Genomic DNA, 13,073 nt, shown 5'->3' on the forward strand with positions numbered 1-13,073 from the left:
AGGGATCCAAGAGGAGTCGGTGAAAGCCTCGAATTTGGCCACATTTGGCCCAAATTTCGACGTTTTGTATGGAAATTGAGCCAAAAACGGGGTTTTGTCGCAAAATTCAGTACTTACCACTGATTTGCTTGATGCCCTTGGGCATTTTTTTGCTCAGTCTGACAGGATACAACAAAATATGGCCAAGGGATCCAAGAGGAGTCGGTGAAAGCCTCGAATTTGGCCACATTTGGCCCAAATTTCGACGTTTTGTATGGAAATTGAGCCAAAAACGGGGTTTTGTCGCAAAATTCGGTACTTACCACTGATTTGCTTGATGCCCTTGGGCATTTTTTTGCTCAGCCTGACAGGATACAACAAAATATGGCCAAGGGATCCAAGAGGAGTCGGTGAAAGCCTCGAATTTGGCCACATTTGGCCCAAATTTCGACGTTTTGTATGGAAATTGAGCCAAAAACGGGGTTTTGTCGCAAAATTCAGTACTTACCACTGAATTGCTTGATGCCCTTGGGCATTTTTTTGCTCAGCCTGACAGGATACAACAAAATATGGCCAAGGGATCCAAGAGGAGTCGGTGAAAGCCTCGAATTTGGCCACATTTGGCCCAAATTTCGACGTTTTGTATGGAAATTGAGCCAAAAACGGGGTTTTGTCGCAAAATTCAGTACTTACCACTGATTTGCTTGATGCCCTTGGGCATTTTTTTGCTCAGTCTGACAGGATACAACAAAATATGGCCAAGGGATCCAAGAGGAGTCGGTGAAAGCCTCGAATTTGGCCACATTTGGCCCAAATTTCGACGTTTTGTATGGAAATTGAGCCAAAAACGGGGTTTTGTCGCAAAATTCAGTACTTACCACTGATTTGCTTGATGCCCTTGGGCATTTTTTTGCTCAGTCTGACAGGATACAACAAAATATGGCCAAGGGATCCAAGAGGAGTCGGTGAAAGCCTCGAATTTGGCCACATTTGGCCCAAATTTCGACGTTTTGTATGGAAATTGAGCCAAAAACGGGGTTTTGTCGCCAAATCCGGTACTTGCCAGCCTCTCTGTTGATTGTCTTTGTCATTTTCGTGCTCAGCCTGATAGGTTACAACAGAATATGTCCAAAGGCTCCAAGAAATCTCGGTGAAAGGCTCCAATTTGACGAAATAATCACAGAATTGACATTACAAGCAAATTCTAAGCATTTCTGTGCATTTGTCGCAAAATTCGGTACTTACCACTGAATTGGTTGATGCCCTTGGGCATTTCTTTGCTCAGCCTGACAGGATACAACAAAATATGGCCAAGGGATCCAAGAGGAGTCGGTGAAAGCCTCGAATTTGGCCACATTTGGCCCAAATTTCGACGTTTTGTATGGAAATTGAGCCAAAAACGGGGTTTTGTCGCAAAATTCAGTACTTACCACTGAATTGCTTGATGCCCTTGGGCATTTTTTTGCTCAGCCTGACAGGATACAACAAAATATGGCCAAGGGATCCAAGAGGAGTCGGTGAAAGCCTCGAATTTGGCCACATTTGGCCCAAATTTCGACGTTTTGTATGGAAATTGAGCCAAAAACGGGGTTTTGTCGCCAAATCCGGTACTTGCCAGCCTCTCTGTTGATTGTCTTTGTCATTTTCGTGCTCAGCCTGATAGGTTACAACAGAATATGTCCAAAGGCTCCAAGAAATCTCGGTGAAAGGCTCCAATTTGACGAAATAATCACAGAATTGACATTACAAGCAAATTCTAAGCATTTCTGTGCATTTGTCGCAAAATTCGGTACTTACCACTGAATTGGTTGATGCCCTTGGGCATTTTTTTGCTCAGCCTGACAGGATACAACAAAATATGGCCAAGGGATCCAAGAGGAGTCGGTGAAAGCCTCGAATTTGGCCACATTTGGCCCAAATTTCGACGTTTTGTATGGAAATTGAGCCAAAAACGGGGTTTTGTCGCAAAATTCAGTACTTACCACTGATTTGCTTGATGCCCTTGGGCATTTTTTTGCTCAGTCTGACAGGATACAACAAAATATGGCCAAGGGATCCAAGAGGAGTCGGTGAAAGCCTCGAATTTGGCCACATTTGGCCCAAATTTCGACGTTTTGTATGGAAATTGAGCCAAAAACGGGGTTTTGTCGCAAAATTCAGTACTTACCACTGATTTGCTTGATGCCCTTGGGCATTTTTTTGCTCAGCCTGACAGGATACAACAAAATATGGCCAAGGGATCCAAGAGGAGTCGGTGAAAGCCTCGAATTTGGCCACATTTGGCCCAAATTTCGACGTTTTGTATGGAAATTGAGCCAAAAACGGGGTTTTGTCGCAAAATTCAGTACTTACCACTGATTTGCTTGATGCCCTTGGGCATTTTTTTGCTCAGTCTGACAGGATACAACAAAATATGGCCAAGGGATCCAAGAGGAGTCGGTGAAAGCCTCGAATTTGGCCACATTTGGCCCAAATTTCGACGTTTTGTATGGAAATTGAGCCAAAAACGGGGTTTTGTCGCAAAATTCAGTACTTACCACTGATTTGCTTGATGCCCTTGGGCATTTTTTTGCTCAGTCTGACAGGATACAACAAAATATGGCCAAGGGATCCAAGAGGAGTCGGTGAAAGCCTCGAATTTGGCCACATTTGGCCCAAATTTCGACGTTTTGTATGGAAATTGAGCCAAAAACGGGGTTTTGTCGCAAAATTCGGTACTTACCACTGAATTGGTTGATGCCCTTGGGCATTTTTTTGCTCAGCCTGACAGGATACAACAAAATATGGCCAAGGGATCCAAGAGGAGTCGGTGAAAGCCTCGAATTTGGCCACATTTGGCCCAAATTTCGACGTTTTGTATGGAAATTGAGCCAAAAACGGGGTTTTGTCGCAAAATTCAGTACTTACCACTGATTTGCTTGATGCCCTTGGGCATTTTTTTGCTCAGTCTGACAGGATACAACAAAATATGGCCAAGGGATCCAAGAGGAGTCGGTGAAAGCCTCGAATTTGGCCACATTTGGCCCAAATTTCGACGTTTTGTATGGAAATTGAGCCAAAAACGGGGTTTTGTCGCAAAATTCAGTACTTACCACTGATTTGCTTGATGCCCTTGGGCATTTTTTTGCTCAGTCTGACAGGATACAACAAAATATGGCCAAGGGATCCAAGAGGAGTCGGTGAAAGCCTCGAATTTGGCCACATTTGGCCCAAATTTCGACGTTTTGTATGGAAATTGAGCCAAAAACGGGGTTTTGTCGCAAAATTCGGTACTTACCACTGAATTGGTTGATGCCCTTGGGCATTTTTTTGCTCAGCCTGACAGGATACAACAAAATATGGCCAAGGGATCCAAGAGGAGTCGGTGAAAGCCTCGAATTTGGCCACATTTGGCCCAAATTTCGACGTTTTGTATGGAAATTGAGCCAAAAACGGGGTTTTGTCGCAAAATTCAGTACTTACCACTGATTTGCTTGATGCCCTTGGGCATTTTTTTGCTCAGTCTGACAGGATACAACAAAATATGGCCAAGGGATCCAAGAGGAGTCGGTGAAAGCCTCGAATTTGGCCACATTTGGCCCAAATTTCGACGTTTTGTATGGAAATTGAGCCAAAAACGGGGTTTTGTCGCAAAATTCAGTACTTACCACTGATTTGCTTGATGCCCTTGGGCATTTTTTTGCTCAGTCTGACAGGATACAACAAAATATGGCCAAGGGATCCAAGAGGAGTCGGTGAAAGCCTCGAATTTGGCCACATTTGGCCCAAATTTCGACGTTTTGTATGGAAATTGAGCCAAAAACGGGGTTTTGTCGCAAAATTCAGTACTTACCACTGATTTGCTTGATGCCCTTGGGCATTTTTTTGCTCAGTCTGACAGGATACAACAAAATATGGCCAAGGGATCCAAGAGGAGTCGGTGAAAGCCTCGAATTTGGCCACATTTGGCCCAAATTTCGACGTTTTGTATGGAAATTGAGCCAAAAACGGGGTTTTGTCGCCAAATCCGGTACTTGCCAGCCTCTCTGTTGATTGTCTTTGTCATTTTCGTGCTCAGCCTGATAGGTTACAACAGAATATGTCCAAAGGCTCCAAGAAATCTCGGTGAAAGGCTCCAATTTGACGAAATAATCACAGAATTGACATTACAAGCAAATTCTAAGCATTTCTGTGCATTTGTCGCAAAATTCGGTACTTACCACTGAATTGGTTGATGCCCTTGGGCATTTCTTTGCTCAGCCTGACAGGATACAACAAAATATGGCCAAGGGATCCAAGAGGAGTCGGTGAAAGCCTCGAATTTGGCCACATTTGGCCCAAATTTCGACGTTTTGTATGGAAATTGAGCCAAAAACGGGGTTTTGTCGCAAAATTCAGTACTTACCACTGAATTGCTTGATGCCCTTGGGCATTTTTTTGCTCAGCCTGACAGGATACAACAAAATATGGCCAAGGGATCCAAGAGGAGTCGGTGAAAGCCTCGAATTTGGCCACATTTGGCCCAAATTTCGACGTTTTGTATGGAAATTGAGCCAAAAACGGGGTTTTGTCGCCAAATCCGGTACTTGCCAGCCTCTCTGTTGATTGTCTTTGTCATTTTCGTGCTCAGCCTGATAGGTTACAACAGAATATGTCCAAAGGCTCCAAGAAATCTCGGTGAAAGGTTCCAATTTGACGAAATAATCACAGAATTGACATTACAAGCAAATTCTAAGCATTTCTGTGCATTTGTCGCAAAATTCGGTACTTACCACTGAATTGGTTGATGCCCTTGGGCATTTTTTTGCTCAGCCTGACAGGATACAACAAAATATGGCCAAGGGATCCAAGAGGAGTCGGTGAAAGCCTCGAATTTGGCCACAGTTGGCCCAAATTTCGACGTTTTGTATGGAAATTGAGCCAAAAACGGGGTTTTGTCGCAAAATTCAGTACTTACCACTGAATTGCTTGATGCCCTTGGGCATTTTTTTGCTCAGCCTGACAGGATACAACAAAATATGGCCAAGGGATCCAAGAGGAGTCGGTGAAAGCCTCGAATTTGGCCACATTTGGCCCAAATTTCGACGTTTTGTATGGAAATTGAGCCAAAAACGGGGTTTTGTCGCCAAATCCGGTACTTGCCAGCCTCTCTGTTGATTGTCTTTGTCATTTTCGTGCTCAGCCTGATAGGTTACAACAGAATATGTCCAAAGGCTCCAAGAAATCTCGGTGAAAGGCTCCAATTTGACGAAATAATCACAGAATTGACATTACAAGCAAATTCTAAGCATTTCTGTGCATTTGTCGCAAAATTCGGTACTTACCACTGAATTGGTTGATGCCCTTGGGCATTTTTTTGCTCAGCCTGACAGGATACAACAAAATATGGCCAAGGGATCCAAGAGGAGTCGGTGAAAGCCTCGAATTTGGCCACATTTGGCCCAAATTTCGACGTTTTGTATGGAAATTGAGCCAAAAACGGGGTTTTGTCGCCAAATCCGGTACTTGCCAGCCTCTCTGTTGATTGTCTTTGTCATTTTCGTGCTCAGCCTGATAGGTTACAACAGAATATGTCCAAAGGCTCCAAGAAATCTCGGTGAAAGGCTCCAATTTGACGAAATAATCACAGAATTGACATTACAAGCAAATTCTAAGCATTTCTGTGCATTTGTCGCAAAATTCGGTACTTACCACTGAATTGGTTGATGCCCTTGGGCATTTTTTTGCTCAGCCTGACAGGATACAACAAAATATGGCCAAGGGATCCAAGAGGAGTCGGTGAAAGCCTCGAATTTGGCCACATTTGGCCCAAATTTCGACGTTTTGTATGGAAATTGAGCCAAAAACGGGGTTTTGTCGCAAAATTCAGTACTTACCACTGATTTGCTTGATGCCCTTGGGCATTTTTTTGCTCAGTCTGACAGGATACAACAAAATATGGCCAAGGGATCCAAGAGGAGTCGGTGAAAGCCTCGAATTTGGCCACATTTGGCCCAAATTTCGACGTTTTGTATGGAAATTGAGCCAAAAACGGGGTTTTGTCGCAAAATTCAGTACTTACCACTGATTTGCTTGATGCCCTTGGGCATTTTTTTGCTCAGTCTGACAGGATACAACAAAATATGGCCAAGGGATCCAAGAGGAGTCGGTGAAAGCCTCGAATTTGGCCACATTTGGCCCAAATTTCGACGTTTTGTATGGAAATTGAGCCAAAAACGGGGTTTTGTCGCAAAATTCGGTACTTACCACTGAATTGGTTGATGCCCTTGGGCATTTTTTTGCTCAGCCTGACAGGATACAACAAAATATGGCCAAGGGATCCAAGAGGAGTCGGTGAAAGCCTCGAATTTGGCCACATTTGGCCCAAATTTCGACGTTTTGTATGGAAATTGAGCCAAAAACGGGGTTTTGTCGCAAAATTCAGTACTTACCACTGATTTGCTTGATGCCCTTGGGCATTTTTTTGCTCAGTCTGACAGGATACAACAAAATATGGCCAAGGGATCCAAGAGGAGTCGGTGAAAGCCTCGAATTTGGCCACATTTGGCCCAAATTTCGACGTTTTGTATGGAAATTGAGCCAAAAACGGGGTTTTGTCGCAAAATTCAGTACTTACCACTGATTTGCTTGATGCCCTTGGGCATTTTTTTGCTCAGTCTGACAGGATACAACAAAATATGGCCAAGGGATCCAAGAGGAGTCGGTGAAAGCCTCGAATTTGGCCACATTTGGCCCAAATTTCGACGTTTTGTATGGAAATTGAGCCAAAAACGGGGTTTTGTCGCAAAATTCGGTACTTACCACTGAATTGGTTGATGCCCTTGGGCATTTTTTTGCTCAGCCTGACAGGATACAACAAAATATGGCCAAGGGATCTAAGAGGAGTCGGTGAAAGCCTCGAATTTGGCCACATTTGGCCCAAATTTCGACGTTTTGTATGGAAATTGAGCCAAAAACGGGGTTTTGTCGCAAAATTCAGTACTTACCACTGATTTGCTTGATGCCCTTGGGCATTTTTTTGCTCAGTCTGACAGGATACAACAAAATATGGCCAAGGGATCCAAGAGGAGTCGGTGAAAGCCTCGAATTTGGCCACATTTGGCCCAAATTTCGACGTTTTGTATGGAAATTGAGCCAAAAACGGGGTTTTGTCGCAAAATTCAGTACTTACCACTGATTTGCTTGATGCCCTTGGGCATTTTTTTGCTCAGTCTGACAGGATACAACAAAATATGGCCAAGGGATCCAAGAGGAGTCGGTGAAAGCCTCGAATTTGGCCACATTTGGCCCAAATTTCGACGTTTTGTATGGAAATTGAGCCAAAAACGGGGTTTTGTCGCAAAATTCAGTACTTACCACTGATTTGCTTGATGCCCTTGGGCATTTTTTTGCTCAGTCTGACAGGATACAACAAAATATGGCCAAGGGATCCAAGAGGAGTCGGTGAAAGCCTCGAATTTGGCAACATTTGGCCCAAATTTCGACGTTTTGTATGGAAATTGAGCCAAAAACGGGGTTTTGTCGCCAAATCCGGTACTTGCCAGCCTCTCTGTTGATTGTCTTTGTCATTTTCGTGCTCAGCCTGATAGGTTACAACAGAATATGTCCAAAGGCTCCAAGAAATCTCGGTGAAAGGCTCCAATTTGACGAAATAATCACAGAATTGACATTACAAGCAAATTCTAAGCATTTCTGTGCATTTGTCGCAAAATTCGGTACTTACCACTGAATTGGTTGATGCCCTTGGGCATTTTTTTGCTCAGCCTGACAGGATACAACAAAATATGGCCAAGGGATCCAAGAGGAGTCGGTGAAAGCCTCGAATTTGGCCACATTTGGCCCAAATTTCGACGTTTTGTATGGAAATTGAGCCAAAAACGGGGTTTTGTCGCAAAATTCAGTACTTACCACTGAATTGCTTGATGCCCTTGGGCATTTTTTTGCTCAGCCTGACAGGATACAACAAAATATGGCCAAGGGATCCAAGAGGAGTCGGTGAAAGCCTCGAATTTGGCCACATTTGGCCCAAATTTCGACGTTTTGTATGGAAATTGAGCCAAAAACGGGGTTTTGTCGCCAAATCCGGTACTTGCCAGCCTCTCTGTTGATTGTCTTTGTCATTTTCGTGCTCAGCCTGATAGGTTACAACAGAATATGTCCAAAGGCTCCAAGAAATCTCGGTGAAAGGTTCCAATTTGACGAAATAATCACAGAATTGACATTACAAGCAAATTCTAAGCATTTCTGTGCATTTGTCGCAAAATTCGGTACTTACCACTGAATTGGTTGATGCCCTTGGGCATTTTTTTGCTCAGCCTGACAGGATACAACAAAATATGGCCAAGGGATCCAAGAGGAGTCGGTGAAAGCCTCGAATTTGGCCACATTTGGCCCAAATTTCGACGTTTTGTATGGAAATTGAGCCAAAAACGGGGTTTTGTCGCAAAATTCAGTACTTACCACTGAATTGCTTGATGCCCTTGGGCATTTTTTTGCTCAGCCTGACAGGATACAACAAAATATGGCCAAGGGATCCAAGAGGAGTCGGTGAAAGCCTCGAATTTGGCCACATTTGGCCCAAATTTCGACGTTTTGTATGGAAATTGAGCCAAAAACGGGGTTTTGTCGCCAAATCCGGTACTTGCCAGCCTCTCTGTTGATTGTCTTTGTCATTTTCGTGCTCAGCCTGATAGGTTACAACAGAATATGTCCAAAGGCTCCAAGAAATCTCGGTGAAAGGCTCCAATTTGACGAAATAATCACAGAATTGACATTACAAGCAAATTCTAAGCATTTCTGTGCATTTGTCGCAAAATTCGGTACTTACCACTGAATTGGTTGATGCCCTTGGGCATTTTTTTGCTCAGCCTGACAGGATACAACAAAATATGGCCAAGGGATCCAAGAGGAGTCGGTGAAAGCCTCGAATTTGGCCACATTTGGCCCAAATTTCGACGTTTTGTATGGAAATTGAGCCAAAAACGGGGTTTTGTCGCCAAATCCGGTACTTGCCAGCCTCTCTGTTGATTGTCTTTGTCATTTTCGTGCTCAGCCTGATAGGTTACAACAGAATATGTCCAAAGGCTCCAAGAAATCTCGGTGAAAGGCTCCAATTTGACGAAATAATCACAGAATTGACATTACAAGCAAATTCTAAGCATTTCTGTGCATTTGTCGCAAAATTCGGTACTTACCACTGAATTGGTTGATGCCCTTGGGCATTTTTTTGCTCAGCCTGACAGGATACAACAAAATATGGCCAAGGGATCCAAGAGGAGTCGGTGAAAGCCTCGAATTTGGCCACATTTGGCCCAAATTTCGACGTTTTGTATGGAAATTGAGCCAAAAACGGGGTTTTGTCGCAAAATTCAGTACTTACCACTGATTTGCTTGATGCCCTTGGGCATTTTTTTGCTCAGTCTGACAGGATACAACAAAATATGGCCAAGGGATCCAAGAGGAGTCGGTGAAAGCCTCGAATTTGGCCACATTTGGCCCAAATTTCGACGTTTTGTATGGAAATTGAGCCAAAAACGGGGTTTTGTCGCAAAATTCGGTACTTACCACTGAATTGGTTGATGCCCTTGGGCATTTTTTTGCTCAGCCTGACAGGATACAACAAAATATGGCCAAGGGATCCAAGAGGAGTCGGTGAAAGCCTCGAATTTGGCCACATTTGGCCCAAATTTCGACGTTTTGTATGGAAATTGAGCCAAAAACGGGGTTTTGTCGCAAAATTCAGTACTTACCACTGATTTGCTTGATGCCCTTGGGCATTTTTTTGCTCAGTCTGACAGGATACAACAAAATATGGCCAAGGGATCCAAGAGGAGTCGGTGAAAGCCTCGAATTTGGCCACATTTGGCCCAAATTTCGACGTTTTGTATGGAAATTGAGCCAAAAACGGGGTTTTGTCGCAAAATTCAGTACTTACCACTGATTTGCTTGATGCCCTTGGGCATTTTTTTGCTCAGTCTGACAGGATACAACAAAATATGGCCAAGGGATCCAAGAGGAGTCGGTGAAAGCCTCGAATTTGGCCACATTTGGCCCAAATTTCGACGTTTTGTATGGAAATTGAGCCAAAAACGGGGTTTTGTCGCAAAATTCAGTACTTACCACTGATTTGCTTGATGCCCTTGGGCATTTTTTTGCTCAGTCTGACAGGATACAACAAAATATGGCCAAGGGATCCAAGAGGAGTCGGTGAAAGCCTCGAATTTGGCCACATTTGGCCCAAATTTCGACGTTTTGTATGGAAATTGAGCCAAAAACGGGGTTTTGTCGCCAAATCCGGTACTTGCCAGCCTCTCTGTTGATTGTCTTTGTCATTTTCGTGCTCAGCCTGATAGGTTACAACAGAATATGTCCAAAGGCTCCAAGAAATCTCGGTGAAAGGCTCCAATTTGACGAAATAATCACAGAATTGACATTACAAGCAAATTCTAAGCATTTCTGTGCATTTGTCGCAAAATTCGGTACTTACCACTGAATTGGTTGATGCCCTTGGGCATTTCTTTGCTCAGCCTGACAGGATACAACAAAATATGGCCAAGGGATCCAAGAGGAGTCGGTGAAAGCCTCGAATTTGGCCACATTTGGCCCAAATTTCGACGTTTTGTATGGAAATTGAGCCAAAAACGGGGTTTTGTCGCAAAATTCAGTACTTACCACTGAATTGCTTGATGCCCTTGGGCATTTTTTTGCTCAGTCTGACAGGATACAACAAAATATGGCCAAGGGATCCAAGAGGAGTCGGTGAAAGCCTCGAATTTGGCCACATTTGGCCCAAATTTCGACGTTTTGTATGGAAATTGAGCCAAAAACGGGGTTTTGTCGCCAAATCCGGTACTTGCCAGCCTCTCTGTTGATTGTCTTTGTCATTTTCGTGCTCAGCCTGATAGGTTACAACAGAATATGTCCAAAGGCTCCAAGAAATCTCGGTGAAAGGTTCCAATTTGACGAAATAATCACAGAATTGACATTACAAGCAAATTCTAAGCATTTCTGTGCATTTGTCGCAAAATTCGGTACTTACCACTGAATTGGTTGATGCCCTTGGGCATTTTTTTGCTCAGCCTGACAGGATACAACAAAATATGGCCAAGGGATCCAAGAGGAGTCGGTGAAAGCCTCGAATTTGGCCACAGTTGGCCCAAATTTCGACGTTTTGTATGGAAATTGAGCCAAAAACGGGGTTTTGTCGCAAAATTCAGTACTTACCACTGAATTGCTTGATGCCCTTGGGCATTTTTTTGCTCAGCCTGACAGGATACAACAAAATATGGCCAAGGGATCCAAGAGGAGTCGGTGAAAGCCTCGAATTTGGCCACATTTGGCCCAAATTTCGACGTTTTGTATGGAAATTGAGCCAAAAACGGGGTTTTGTCGCCAAATCCGGTACTTGCCAGCCTCTCTGTTGATTGTCTTTGTCATTTTCGTGCTCAGCCTGATAGGTTACAACAGAATATGTCCAAAGGCTCCAAGAAATCTCGGTGAAAGGCTCCAATTTGACGAAATAATCACAGAATTGACATTACAAGCAAATTCTAAGCATTTCTGTGCATTTGTCGCAAAATTCGGTACTTACCACTGAATTGGTTGATGCCCTTGGGCATTTTTTTGCTCAGCCTGACAGGATACAACAAAATATGGCCAAGGGATCCAAGAGGAGTCGGTGAAAGCCTCGAATTAGGCCACATTTGGCCCAAATTTCGACGTTTTGTATGGAAATTGAGCCAAAAACGGGGTTTTGTCGCCAAATCCGGTACTTGCCAGCCTCTCTGTTGATTGTCTTTGTCATTTTCGTGCTCAGCCTGATAGGTTACAACAGAATATGTCCAAAGGCTCCAAGAAATCTCGGTGAAAGGCTCCAATTTGACGAAATAATCACAGAATTGACATTACAAGCAAATTCTAAGCATTTCTGTGCATTTGTCGCAAAATTCGGTACTTACCACTGAATTGGTTGATGCCCTTGGGCATTTTTTTGCTCAGCCTGACAGGATACAACAAAATATGGCCAAGGGATCCAAGAGGAGTCGGTGAAAGCCTCGAATTTGGCCACATTTGGCCCAAATTTCGACGTTTTGTATGGAAATTGAGCCAAAAACGGGGTTTTGTCGCAAAATTCAGTACTTACCACTGATTTGCTTGATGCCCTTGGGCATTTTTTTGCTCAGTCTGACAGGATACAACAAAATATGGCCAAGGGATCCAAGAGGAGTCGGTGAAAGCCTCGAATTTGGCCACATTTGGCCCAAATTTCGACGTTTTGTATGGAAATTGAGCCAAAAACGGGGTTTTGTCGCAAAATTCAGTACTTACCACTGATTTGCTTGATGCCCTTGGGCATTTTTTTGCTCAGTCTGACAGGATACAACAAAATATGGCCAAGGGATCCAAGAGGAGTCGGTGAAAGCCTCGAATTTGGCCACATTTGGCCCAAATTTCGACGTTTTGTATGGAAATTGAGCCAAAAACGGGGTTTTGTCGCAAAATTCAGTACTTACCACTGATTTGCTTGATGCCCTTGGGCATTTTTTTGCTCAGTCTGACAGGATACAACAAAATATGGCCAAGGGATCCAAGAGGAGTCGGTGAAAGCCTCGAATTTGGCCACATTTGGCCCAAATTTCGACGTTTTGTATGGAAATTGAGCCAAAAACGGGGTTTTGTCGCAAAATTCGGTACTTACCACTGAATTGGTTGATGCCCTTGGGCATTTTTTTGCTCAGCCTGACAGGATACAACAAAATATGGCCAAGGGATCCAAGAGGAGTCGGTGAAAGCCTCGAATTTGGCCACATTTGGCCCAAATTTCGACGTTTTGTATGGAAATTGAGCCAAAAACGGGGTTTTGTCGCAAAATTCAGTACTTACCACTGATTTGCTTGATGCCCTTGGGCATTTTTTTGCTCAGTCTGACAGGATACAACAAAATATGGCCAAGGGATCCAAGAGGAGTCGGTGAAAGCCTCGAATTTGGCCACATTTGGCCCAAATTTCGACGTTTTGTATGGAAATTGAGCCAAAAACGGGGTTTTGTCGCAAAATTCAGTACTTACCACTGATTTGCTTGATGCCCTTGGGCATTTTTTTGCTCAGTCTGACAG

This window comes from Hydra viridissima, unplaced genomic scaffold, assembly GCF_058129835.1.
Source record: "Hydra viridissima isolate aposymbiotic clone 2 unplaced genomic scaffold, HvirCarnegie_v1 scaffold_6, whole genome shotgun sequence".
In the NCBI taxonomy this organism is placed as follows: domain Eukaryota; kingdom Metazoa; phylum Cnidaria; class Hydrozoa; order Anthoathecata; family Hydridae; genus Hydra; species Hydra viridissima.